We start from the raw sequence: 13,345 nt of genomic DNA on the forward strand, positions 1-13,345 counted from the left end.
TCTGCCCGTTTTTTTTTTATTAATTTAGGGATTTAAGCATTTATTCACAAGAATTATCAGCGGAAAAAGCTCTTTGTTTGTGCTTCCACTCGGTCAGCTTTGACAGTCACGCCAACAATGCCGGCTACTACACCAGCTTTGAGCTCCCCGAAGGGCACCTAGTCCTACACCAACGCCTACGCCGACGGCAACAAGCAGATCTTCAAATCCTTTGGCCCCGTGCACCTTTGGAAGAACATCTACGGCAGCTTCCACAACAACGGCTTTAAGGTGCTGCCCAGGTGTCCTGGGGCTGAAGTAAATGGCCAGCGTTATTCACTTTATAAAAAAATTAAATCAAAACACCTATCTTTCTAAAACAAACATGTTTTTTAGGAGCCTGAGAGGCCGGCTATAAGTTGACCCAGAAGGTGCTGGCGCGCTCTTCGATCGAGAAGCAGAGTGTCATCATTGTGGTCGTCAACCCCAACACGGTCGCCGTCAAGCAGGAACACAGGGACACAGCCTGGAGATGTTCCAGAGGACAAGGGAGAGCTGGAGACGGGCCGGGCAGTCCTCAAGCGGCCATTTCTCCCCACGGCCCACATGGTATCCATCGGAATGTCGCTGTGGGACTCCCTGATTTGCAGGAAGCACAAGAGCACCTACTGGAGTTCCTGGCAGTCCCTCTTCAACTGTTTTGGTGCAAACTTCCCCAAGAATGTGACTTCAGAAGTGAGGAAGACCAAGGCCTTGGAGTGGCAGACCGGCAGGAAATGTAGCAGCGTCGAGGAGGGCAGAAAGGAGGTGGCGAGGAACAGGGACTTGTACAAGTCAAAGAAGCTGACCAGAAAACGCAAGCCATAGAAAAGGCTATGTGATTGTTGAAAGACGAGGCTCATATCCGGGTAATACCACACTGATTATTTGCACTGCCTGAATTTGTCACACCTGGGTGAGGGTTGTCATGTCTTGGTATATTGTTCTCTTCCTGTTTTATTTTGAAGCGTCACCCTCCTGTTTCCACCACTCACCCTTCCTGCTGTCTCTCTCACTTGTCTCTGATTATGATTACCTTTTGTTCCCACCTGTACCCCATTCCTAATGTGCTTAAATTGTTTGTCAATCCCTAGTCTTGTGCCAAAGTGTCTTCGCCCTTTGTTGCCACCAAAGCCAGTCCATAGCCAAAGATATTCTAAGTTGTTCATATTATTCTGCCATAGTTCTTTGTTATTTTGTGCCTCATGCATAGCCCTTTGTTGTAGTTGTCAACTCCAGTGCATTTTGCCTGGCTCTCTTGTTTCTCGTTTGTATCATTTTTGTTTCATAGCCCTTTATTTCCTAATGCTGGAGCGCCTTCAGTTTGTACCTACCTCTCATCGTTTATTAGTATGTTATTATAAGACTGAATTCTGCAAGTCTGACAGAATTTTATATCTCATACGCATTTTATATTAATGTTTATTTAGATTTCATACTTTATTCTTGCAGGTCACTTTTGAGATTTTAACTTATCTTATCCTGCACTGTAAAGGGAGATGCTCCACATTTACATTGTACAATTGTATAATGGCAATAAAGGGCTATTCTATTCTATAATAAGTTATGATTGTATATATAATTGATTAATAATTTATTAATAAATTATTTATAACTGATTCTAGATAGAAAAATGCAAATTTTGCTTTTGTTGAGTAAAATTAAAATGATTCAGCATGTTTTCCTCAAGTGTTAAGTTTCTGATGTGAAAAATGAGTGATTTATTAGCTGTTGAAAACATGCAGTAAATAAAAGAAAAAATAAGTTGATATTTTGGGCAAAAACTTTCTACCACATGAGTAGGGATGGGAATCGAAATCCGATTCCAATTCGGAACCGGTTCCTAGTGTTTCGAGGCCTCGACATCACAATGAAAAAGCCTTAACGATCCCTTTAACGAGTCCTGAAGACGCATATTGCGTCGTGACTGTCTTGTTGTCCAAACGCATCAAACTAGCATGGCGCCAAGAACCACCCGCTCCAAAGTTAGGCTACACTTCACCAGGAAAGAGGGTGAAAATGAAAGGTTACGATGGTTTAGCACGAAGCACGAGCATTGCAGCCGTAAACATATCAATGACAGCACGTAGGTTTTAAACGTTCGAAAGTTTGTCTTCACTTCACGAGGAAAAATTACAACAAAACGACTTGCAATCATTGCAAGGTGGAGATAACTGCATCGGGAGGGAATAGACTGCACTGTCCTCACCGAGACAGCTATACAGCTAGCTAAACTCCGAAATGACGACACAGAAGACGTTGGTATAATTTGCTGACTTTATTCAACCATCACTTGAAGAGTAAAACTGAAAATAGAAATGAAACAAATCAGTTTCGTCCCCAATAACAAACAGGTTTGCATCAACGTAAACGTGATTAGCTGTTAATTCAGTAATAACAAAACAGTTAGCATGCGTTCGCTAGCATTAGCACATCGTTCAAACCACTACACAACTGGATTTAAGTGTCCGATCATGAGTGGAAACACACAATAACAACACAACAGATGATACATACAGGCGTTGCCTCTGTAGATATTTTACAAGCATTAACAAAGAACGTAGGGTCATCGCAGCGCTTCCCTCTCTCACTAACTCGCTCACTCGCTTGGATGCGGCATTTCTTCTTCTTCGCGTGTAAGCGCGCTCTTCTTCACGTGAGCGCGTTCTTCTTCGCGTGAGGAAGCGCAAGGGCGCCCCCCACTTGAGCGTGAAAGCACCATAAAAACCACAAGGCATGCATTTCAATATATTGGTAAATAATACACTTTAACAGGGGTCCCCAAACTACGGCCCGCGGGCCGAATACGGCCCGCCCCGACATTTGGTCCGGCCCCCTGAACAATACCAGAGAGCATTTTTTTTTATTTTTCCCTAATAGTGTTATTTATTTTCTGGCCTTTTTCTGTGAAGAACTCAGGAGGGTTATTTAGTTATTATCTATTTGATTAATAGTGATATTATTATTAATTATTATTATTATATTATTACTTTTTTTTAATTTACTTTTGTTCCGTGAAATATCCCGAAAGGGTTATTTGATTGTGGCTTTCTGAAAAACAATAATTTTATACATTTAGGCACTCCAGCAATCGTCACACTTTTTCTGTTACAAACTGACGCCGGCCCCTCATCAGAGAAGGGAAAAGTTATGCGGCCCTCACTGGAAAAAGTTTGGGGACCCCTGCAAGTTTAACACATATTGCTAACGGCAGACCAACGACCTATATGCCAATATATACTAATATTTTTTATTTCTATTAGAAAAATGTTTCAGTAAAATGTTACACATTCTTGTGCATTTGCCACTTATTGCCCCAGTTAATATTGAGGCTTTGGGCCTCTTCTGACCTTGTTGTAAGGTGTAAGGCTTGTTGTGAGTTTGTAAGGTTGTGACTTCTGATTAAACAAACTCGATGCCAATCAAAACGTTTGTTCTTCTTTTTCCCCAAATTAGAATCGATAAGAGAATCGAATCGTTAAGCAATATCGATAATGGAATCGGAATCGTAAAAATCCTATCAATTCCCATCCCTAGCGTGAGGTAGCGTTTCCACTGTGCCTATAGCTTTAAACTTGCGGACTATACGCCCAAATGTGTCTTTTGAAATTTTTAGTCCTCTTGCTATCTTTTTATTTCCATATCCTTTCGTACGAAGTGAAATGACCTCCTCTCTGAATTTTTTTTACCATTCCTTGGACTTCACCATGTTGTAAAAATGTCATAACTGCAAAGAAGAGCCATGTGTCACAGTCCTTTTAAATCTGCTTAATTGCTGCTCATTATGGTTCCGTTCACATCTACAGATGTTTTCATCAGCTGTTTGCAACACCTAATGGAAACCTTTGTTCTTAGAAGGCAACCAATCTACCTTAAAGTGTCTGTGACACAAAAAAAATGTTTATTTCATATTACACGCAGCATTTTATGCTCCTGAATGAAATGGACCGCTTGGATGTGTGTGGAAGCAATTGATAATTTTTTGAATCCCGCGCTACGAAAATGAGAGACTTCCGGCCACGGTCTGGGATTGAGGAAGAAGGCGAATGTGACGCCAGTGGACTAATCATCTCACAATACAGCCATTACTATCGTATGCAGAAGGACTGCGGATTCAGCTGATTTTGCGGATTAATTTGTTTATTTTTTGCGTCACATCAGCCCAATGTCCTGCAGGCTTTTGTTGCTACACCAGGGAGAGTGGTGTGAGGTTTTTTGGATTTCCAAAAGATCCTTGTTCACCGCTAAGAATGGGCAAAACAAGTCCGACAATCAAGAGACCATTGGATGGTGAGTAAGCTACGTGTTTTATGTTATGTCAAATACTGGGATCATGGCAAACATTTTAATAAGGAGGTGGCTTGGATTTTGTGGATGACAATGCTCCCTGTCCACCGAGAAGGCCACTCGACCGACGACCAGCTGCTTGTTGCACACCATGCTCGCCAGCTGATAAGCGTCCATGCTCGGGCAGCCACGCGCTCTCGTCTGCGATTCTCGATTGTGTAGAGACTTCCACTCCTCTCTACCCTTTTTGTGTGCCCGCCGAGAGAGCACTATCCTCGGCTTGGGCTCAGGGAGCCCCCCGTTCTCTTCTCCAGTTCTCGATTGTGTCCAGACTTCCACCCCCCTTGGTCCTCTTCGCATGCTCGCCCGTAGAGCGCTATACTCCGCTTGGGCTCGGGCAGCCACATGCTCCGACGTCGGCCGGTTTGTCCACCAAGAATGTGCCATTTTCGGCATTCATTCACCCTCTGCGTCCCGGCGACGAGCACTGCCTGCCGGGGCCGCAGCAGAACGATGAGCCGAAACTTGCTCGCCGCCAGGGGCTGACCGATCAGTGAAGACAATAAACCCCCCGGCCATGTGTGACACGAGTCGAGGAAGTTTTGTGTGATTTTTCTTTTTGTTTCGATAGGCGAGGAAAAGACTTGGAAGAGCCGCTTGGTTCGAGTAAGCATGTTGCTCTGATGCTTCCTGTTTTCTTTATGCTCTTTCCTCCGTCTCCGAAGTCGGGGCAGGGAAATGACCAAAGCCGGACTAACTCCAGTGGCATAAAATACCATTCAGGAGGTTTAAGAAGTCGGCAGTTCTGACCATTATGCAGTAATTTAGCCCTGTCATATTGAATAAATGCATTTTTAATATTTCATATGTTATTTAGCACAAGACTGTTATTTGTCATAACCATGCAATTTATTAAGCAATTAGGGAAAAATACTTAGATGCAATTTATTAAGCAATTGGGGAAAAATACTTAGATTTAAAAAAAAAAAAAAAAAAAAAAAACCTGCAAAAATATTGGAGTAGAAAGATTAAAACACCAATGACATTTTGCTGGTCTTTGCCACATTTTCCTCGTTCTGAATCTTCCCCCTCAATGGGCTTGATTCTAAATCAGCTGAACTCATTATTCTGCCGACGTCATCACCCAGCCGGGGGCGCTAGAGAGGTATAATGAAAGGCGGGGCTAAACGGCAGATTAAAAGATTCATTTCTCGTCATCTGCACTTTGCCAAATTGTTGTATTTAGTCGAATCGTCTCAAAAATTATTTTAATTCACATAATCATGCTATTTATGCTATTGCTAATTGCTACTGCTATTTATAATGCTATTGGTTCACGGAAGAACAAAACCATCGTGTTCCGTCAAAAAACACTGTTTTCTTGACGTTTTTTTCTCTTTTACAAAGAGAGTCATAATTGCATTTCCGACAGAAATTCAGAAATGGACTCATCTATATGAACCACTTTGCACTCTGCCATTGTATTCAACCAAATACTTGCTTCGTGGTCACGTCTGCAGCTCCCGCCCCTTTCTCCTGATTGGCTTGATCATCAGATGGCCACGAAGTGGTTAGACACGTGAGGTTGGCAAGACGGTACTGTATTATGAATGAATAAATTATTCAGACAGGACCGTCATGCTTGCAAGGGTAGCTCAACACGTCATTATACATGGCTTTTAGCCCCTCCCCTCTCCCACCCGTGCCTCCCTTACACCCACAATCCACCCCCCCTAGAGGTTCCTAAGCTCTGCCCTTGATTAGGTGGTACAAGAACTTCTTTGCCTTCTTCGAAGAACATATTTGCAACATTTGGAGTAGCAGACTCTAAGAACAGATCTAAGAACAGATCTTGGGGGAAAGGAGGGATGTAGCAGACATTCATCATCACCATACAACAGGGCCCCTGACTGTCGATCTCTAGAAAGACTGGATAGACTGTAAGCTTCCATTAAGCTAGCTTCGGTCCGTGCCTCCCCAGCTTGAAGTTGCCGTCCAAATTTTTGAATCGTCTCCTGCCGTTGATAATATTGGATGGCTCTCCAGTGTTCACAATCAGTCCCTTTGTCTGGATCTGCTGCAGTGATTGGCAGGCATCTCTTCATTCTTGAAAGCCCTGAAAGAGTAGTCCCTTGCTAAACTCTGAAGTAAACAAAAAAGTACGTACAGTGTATTTTGTCTTAAGAGTGGCGAAAAATTGCACTCAAGTAAAAGTAGTGATATTTCAAAATAATATTACTCAACTACAAGTGAAAGTAGTCATCTAAAAATTTGTAAATTGTACATTTGTAAGTAAAATAAATTAAAAAAAAAAAGGATTTGGTGAAAAGAACATTAAAGTACAGAGTAACTGTTTATAATGACGGATTACTTTTTAAAACTATGTTAACAGACAGACCTAAGCATAAAATTATATGAAAATTCTGAAATCTCTGGAACACACTGAGGGACAACAAATTCAAGTTTGTCGAAATATGACCTTGTTTTGGCAGAATCGGAAGACACGGGATCATGTAGCTGCTAATTCGCACAGTGTGTAAGCGAAACATGTTTTGTACATGAGGCATATTTTCATTTTCAACACCGGAGAAAAGTGTTGCTGCCATTTTCCAAATGTTTTGTGACCCTAAAGGTCCCGAGCCTTTTTTGTCTGCTTTTTGGATATTTTTTTGGTTTGTTTTTTCTAAAAGATACTATTTATCTTCTCTATATGTATGCCACGTAAAAAAATGTTTTACATCCTCTAGTTATCTTGCTTGGGATATTTTTTCCTCAGCACAAATTCATCTGAAAGGTGCTATTTGGTATGTGGCAATATGGCTTTTGGCATGTAGCATTTTTTTGGTATGTGGCAAAATTGATTTTGTCATGTGGCATTTTTATGGTATGTGGCAAAATAGATTTTGGCATGTGGCATTTTTGAGGGGTATGTGGCAATATTGGTTTTTACATGTGGCATTTTTTGGCATGTGGCATTTTTTTTTTTTTTTTTTTTTTTGGTAGGTGGCATTTTTTGGGAAGGGGTATATGGCATTTTTGCAGGGGCTGTAATGGTAAAAAATCAAAATCAAAAATCCCAAATGAATGGAAAATTTGGACGTACAGAGCCGGCAATGGCATGGACGTGCATGGCCTGCAAAAATGCCACTCCCCCGTCCCCCAAAAAATGCCACATACCCCCCAAAAATTGCCACATACCAAAATCCATTTTGCCGCCTACCAAAAAAAATACCACATGCCAAAATCCATTTTGCCACAGACCAAAAAAATGCCACATTCCAAAATCTATTTTTCCACATACCAAAAAAATTGTGCAGTACGCCTAACTTACAGATTCAGAGATTTGAACTGCTTAATGGGCAGGAGTTTACATTTGTGTTTTCTAAACACACTGTAATAAATTTGATCCATATAAATACCAACTGTTCTAAATTAATCTATATTCTATATAGTGTTTTTATTCTTCAATCAGTTTATACAAACATATTTGATTTGAAAGATGTTATTGAATGTATACTGGAATAACGTGTAGAACACGAAAAGTAAGGTCAATTACTTTGCTGGGTAAGTAATTACTCTTACAATGAGGTAACTGAGTTACTAACTCAATTACTTTTTGGGAGAAGTAATAACTGTAACTGTAACTAATTATTATTATTATTATTATTAATATTATTAAGTAGGATCAGAATCCTTTGGATTTTATGCATAGATGGAAATCTCAGGATGTGTCTATTCATAGGATACTGAATGTGCTGCTTTTCTTAAGTACTCACCATTTAAAGCTTTTTTCCTCACCATGACCTCTCTTCACTCACTTCAGCAGATTGGAGGAGGTCGACGACATTAGGAAGTCTGTATCTTTTTTTTTTTTTTTTTTTTTTTTTTGTACACAGTGGCCTCTGCTGACACAAGGTGTTAATCGCAGGAGGCCGCCGACAGACTGAGGTACTGCTTAACATTCTATTGTAAAGGTTATCACAATGGTAACAAATGACGATCTTGCACTTTCCCCCAACTGCTACAACACATTGACCAGTTTTTTTAAACACATGAAATAAAACTAGCCCCCATTTGACAATAGCCATGAAAACATTTCAGATTCAGGGTGTACCCCACCTACTACCCATAGTTTGCTGGGATAAACTCCAGCACCCCTGGTACCCTCGTCAGAATAGGCAACTCAGAAGAAGCATGAATATTTTAATAAAAGGGAAAATAAAAAATAACTTTAAATATTTTTTAAAGATTAAAAATAAATATAGAAATAAATGCATACATTATCAAACTAAAAATAAAAATGAATATAAATACCAAAATAACATTAAAAAAAAAAAAAAAACAGTAAATACAATGTAAATATGGAAATAAATACAAAAATAAATACATGAAGCACTTTACCCTCGTATTCTTTATATTGTGAGCTTGAACATGCAGAAGGAAATGTTATTAATTTATTTTTATTTTGGCAGCGTTGGTCCTCCATACCAAACAGGTGTTTTTTTTTTTTTTTAAGCATTACTCAACTTTCACAACTTCTTGCCATGGTTTTCAGCTTTTTTGGGGAGGGGGGGAGTGACATGATTCAAAATGAATTTGACATTATGTCTTGTGTCTTTGTAGTGTATTCATTTGAATATTGGAAAAGATGAGCAAATCATTGTGTTCTGTTCTGTTTTTTTTTTTTTTTTTTTTTTTTTTTTTTTTGTCTAGTGTCTTAACCTGAATAGAATTATGGCTTGTAGACTCTTGATGTGGGAGGAACACAGAAAACCTCATTAAATTACACCTAACCTAAGCATAGTGAGACCATTCAAATGCCAGAAAAGATTCAAACCAAGAACCTCTCAAGTTGTCAAAGTGATAAAGACCACAATGCTACCACGCATTTTTCAAAGATATATGCTTTCTCCCCAAACAACATTGGGTACTCTCTCTTGAGTATAAAACAACAATTTCCCTGGACTCCCTAAAAGATACTATAGACTTCTTTTAACGAACCAAGAAGAGACTATAACAACATGATACATGCTTTCTCAGACAAAAAAAGCCTCCAAACTAGATCCAGATAATAAACCTATTTGCAATAGTGTTCCTTTGGACGGGAAACCTATATTTAATCCATAAATGACATCTATAACAACAGTCATAAAATTCAGCTACATTTTAGACACATCCCTAAAAGCATACTTTTCATCTCCAGTCTGATCTTGAGAAGGCTATCTTTGCTTTTATCTCATCAAGGATAGATTATGACACAGTGAATTCCATGTGCTGCAAATGCTGCAGCTTGTCTGTTAACAAAGACCATAAGACAAGATCTTATATGTCCTTATTAGGCCACTCTTCACTGGTTACAGTGTTTTGCAGTTGATTTCAAGACATTAGATATAACCAAATTTCATGGCTCTGATGCATTATCTCACTATAAGGCAGGATGCAGCCAAATATCCTCAACCTTACTCCAAACACATGGTCATGTTTGAAATCTATTGTCAACAAAAATATTGTCTGTTTTTATGTATAAAAAAATCTATACACAATATATTTTTATATTAAACACGCTTCATGTTTATCACTTTGAACTTTTTTACACAAAGGACATTGACATCACAGCTTAAAGGATGAAACATTCAGTCCAGTTACTCTGGACAGTAATACTGGTGGACTGCATTGATGCACTGACAGCTATATATGCTGGGTGACTTTTTATGTTCTTTTATTCAACAGTCAGAGTTGGGTAGTAATGCGTTACATTTACTCCATTACATTTATTTGTGTGCTTTTCTGAGAAACATATACTTCTAAAAGTTGTTTTATTAAGCCATAATTTTTACATAGACTTGAGTCGATTTGTGAAGAAACGATACTCTTGTTTGGACTTTTGTTGGATGTTGCATCCATTAACTGGCCAGCTGATTCATTTTTGGGGTCACTGGGACATTGGAACATTATTGATGGTAACTAACTTTTAATATAAAGCAAAAGCTATAATATTCTATAATATTTAAAACGGCCATTCATCTAAAACAATTTTTTTAATTATTTTTTTTAATAAAAAGTGAAATTTCAAAACGTTACTTATGCTACAATTTTTTTTTTCCAAATCACATCATTTATACATAAAAAAAAAGATCTGCATCATAATGGGCAAAAATGTATTAAACAGTTTTTGCTTAAAAAAAAAACAACAAAAAACTGCATAGAACTTTTCGGTCCCTTTGTACGGTTCGGCCAAAATTTGCCATAAACATAGTTATTCATTTCTAATGGCCCTATTTGCCATTCATTTCAAAAGCACAAAAACTTCCATTCACTCCTGTTGATTTACAACCCAAGTGACCCAATATCAACAGGAAGTGAACCCAAAATGCCCCAAAATCAACGGGAAGTAACCCGATATCTACAGAAAATCCGGGATGCCTCAAAATTAGCTGAAGTGGCCTGATATGCCTTTGCCAACAAAAGCTACCATGGCAATTTCTCCAGAAATTGCATTTTCTAGTCGACAGATAATTTTCCGTGGCACACCTCACCATCTATTACGGAACACCGGCGTGTCGTGGGACAGTGGTTGGGGATACACTGGGTTAGATAGCACAGGGACTCGTTTCTATGTGTTATTCAATTGACTGGCGTGCAGTCCATGGTGTACAGTGTTCTGCTTTTTGCCCCAAAGCTACCATATGCTACTGCATTTATATGAATGGGCACAAAGAAATCTATACTTAGGTATAAATGGAACTTTGTGTGAGTGTGCTTCTGTGTTTGTGTTCGTTCTCTCGACTCTGAAAACAGGTTGGACGATTTTCTTGAAATTTCACTCGCGAAAAATACTTTTTTGATATACTGTAATAAAGTGTAATTGCACATCCAATCCACAGTGGGGGGCAGTGGCGCTCGCATTTTCAGATCGTGTGCAATAATTTTGTCCCAAACAACAAACCCTTTAGCGACACCAAATATTTGGCAGGGATGTCGACGAGGTCAGCTAAGACGAGGAAATATGACCAAGCTTAGACAAAGCTTGTCATCTGTTCAGCCCTTTCAATTTGAACCCGAGAGGAACATTAATGAGCATGACAGCACTGCCGATATTTCACAAAACGAGCAGCAAAGGCAAACTAAACAGGAAAGACGGGATAAGACGAGACGAGAGTAGGACAAAACTGGTGTTCTGCCAAAATGTGCTACACCAGTGAAACGTCCTCCCTCGAATTTGACACCCAAAGTACGACCGTGCGCTTTCAGCTTGTTTTGTTTAGATGTATACAGACAGAACATACTAAAGATGCCTTAAGAAAATACTCAAAGGTAGTAATATCAAATAAGTGTGGTTTAAATACGCTACTTGACTAATGTGGTCAACAGATCAATAATCTGCTTTAAAGCTACCACAAGGAAACACAATGATTAAAAGTGTGAGAGGGAAACACATGCAAAAAGTATTTTGAGGCAATGAAAAGGTAGTAAAAGACTTAGTAAAAACACAAATAGTAAGTACTCGCCGCTTTTAACCGATGTGCGCATGTGTTGGACGTCTCATCACGTAGGAAGGAATTGCAGGACACCGGTAGTGTTTGTCTAGTGACAGTGACAAACTACATCATCACCCTGAACGTCCATTGCGTGCATAAAACATGGCGCCCTCTGTAGGTCAAAACATGTACTAAATATTACTGATTTTTTAAAGCAATGGCAATATTTTATGTGTTTTTAATAGGGCTGTCAAACGATTAACATTTTTAATCGAGTTAATCAGAGCTTAAAAATGAATTAATCGTAATTAATCGCAATTCAAACCATTTATAAAATATGCTATATTTTACTGTAAATTATTGTTGGAATGGAAAGATAGGACACAAGAAGGATGTATACATTCAACATACTGTACATAAGTACTGTATTTGTTTATTAAGACAATAAATCAACAAGATGGCATTAACATTATTAACATTCTGTTAAAGCGATCCATGGATAGAAAGACTTGTAGTTCTTAAAAGATAAATGTTAGTACAAGTTATAGAAATTTTATATTAAAACCCCTCTTAATGTTTTCGTTTTAATAAAATTTGTAAATTTTTCAATCAAAAAATAAACTAGTAGGTCGCCATTGTTGTAGTCAATAATTACACAAGGCTCATGGTGCTGAAAGCCTGAAACCCATAAAATCAGTCGCACCCAAGCGCCAGCAGAGGGCGAAAAACACCAAAAAACACAAGTTACAATTGGACATGACACTGTGCTGTCATTTTAATCTGTTTGAGTGGGGCATGTGCGTTAAATGCATCAAATATTTTAACGTGAATAATTTAGAAAAATTAATTACCGCCCGTTAACGTGCTAATTTTGACAGCCTTAGTTTTTAACAACATATTTCAGTAAAAGAGAAAGATCGTGGCTTATTAGAGCCTACCAGTCTTCCAGTCCGAGGTCCCCTTTAAGTCTTTTCTGTAATAAACAAAAACAATGTTAATAAAGTTATACTTTATTTTAAGTTGATCGATATTACTTTTTTTCTTGTTAACAAGGAAACGATGTTAGGCAATGGTGTACTTATAATAATTTGATAAACAAATTATTCTATTTACAGAAAATAATTGAGAAGCACTGCATTAACCTTTTTATGGTGTCCTTTTACTATTACTATATCACAGCTGAAGGCTAAAGGAAATCTGTTTTATCTGTCATTCGGTTGTATTGCCTTAACGTTACACAAACCCAAAATAATATAGTGTTAAACTAAAGCATCCATCGTAAAGACCCCCCGAACACACACACTCACACAACTAGTTCAGTCCCTGAATCCCAATCCTGCCAAACATCAGTCTTCTCCTGATATTGGTAAAAAAATAATTTTAAAAATCACAGTTCAAAGAACAGAAATGTTCCCATTGAAAGTACACCTGGCCAAGTTTGAAAACATGCCTACTATATTTTAATTAGTGCAATTAGAGGTGATGACTATACATAGATGAAGAAAAACCCCCGTCTGCTCTTTAGTTGTGGGAGGTGGGGGTGCTGATGCACTAATTAGGCT

The sequence above is a fragment of the Corythoichthys intestinalis genome, chromosome 10, assembly GCF_030265065.1.
Source record: "Corythoichthys intestinalis isolate RoL2023-P3 chromosome 10, ASM3026506v1, whole genome shotgun sequence".
NCBI lineage: Eukaryota > Metazoa > Chordata > Actinopteri > Syngnathiformes > Syngnathidae > Corythoichthys > Corythoichthys intestinalis.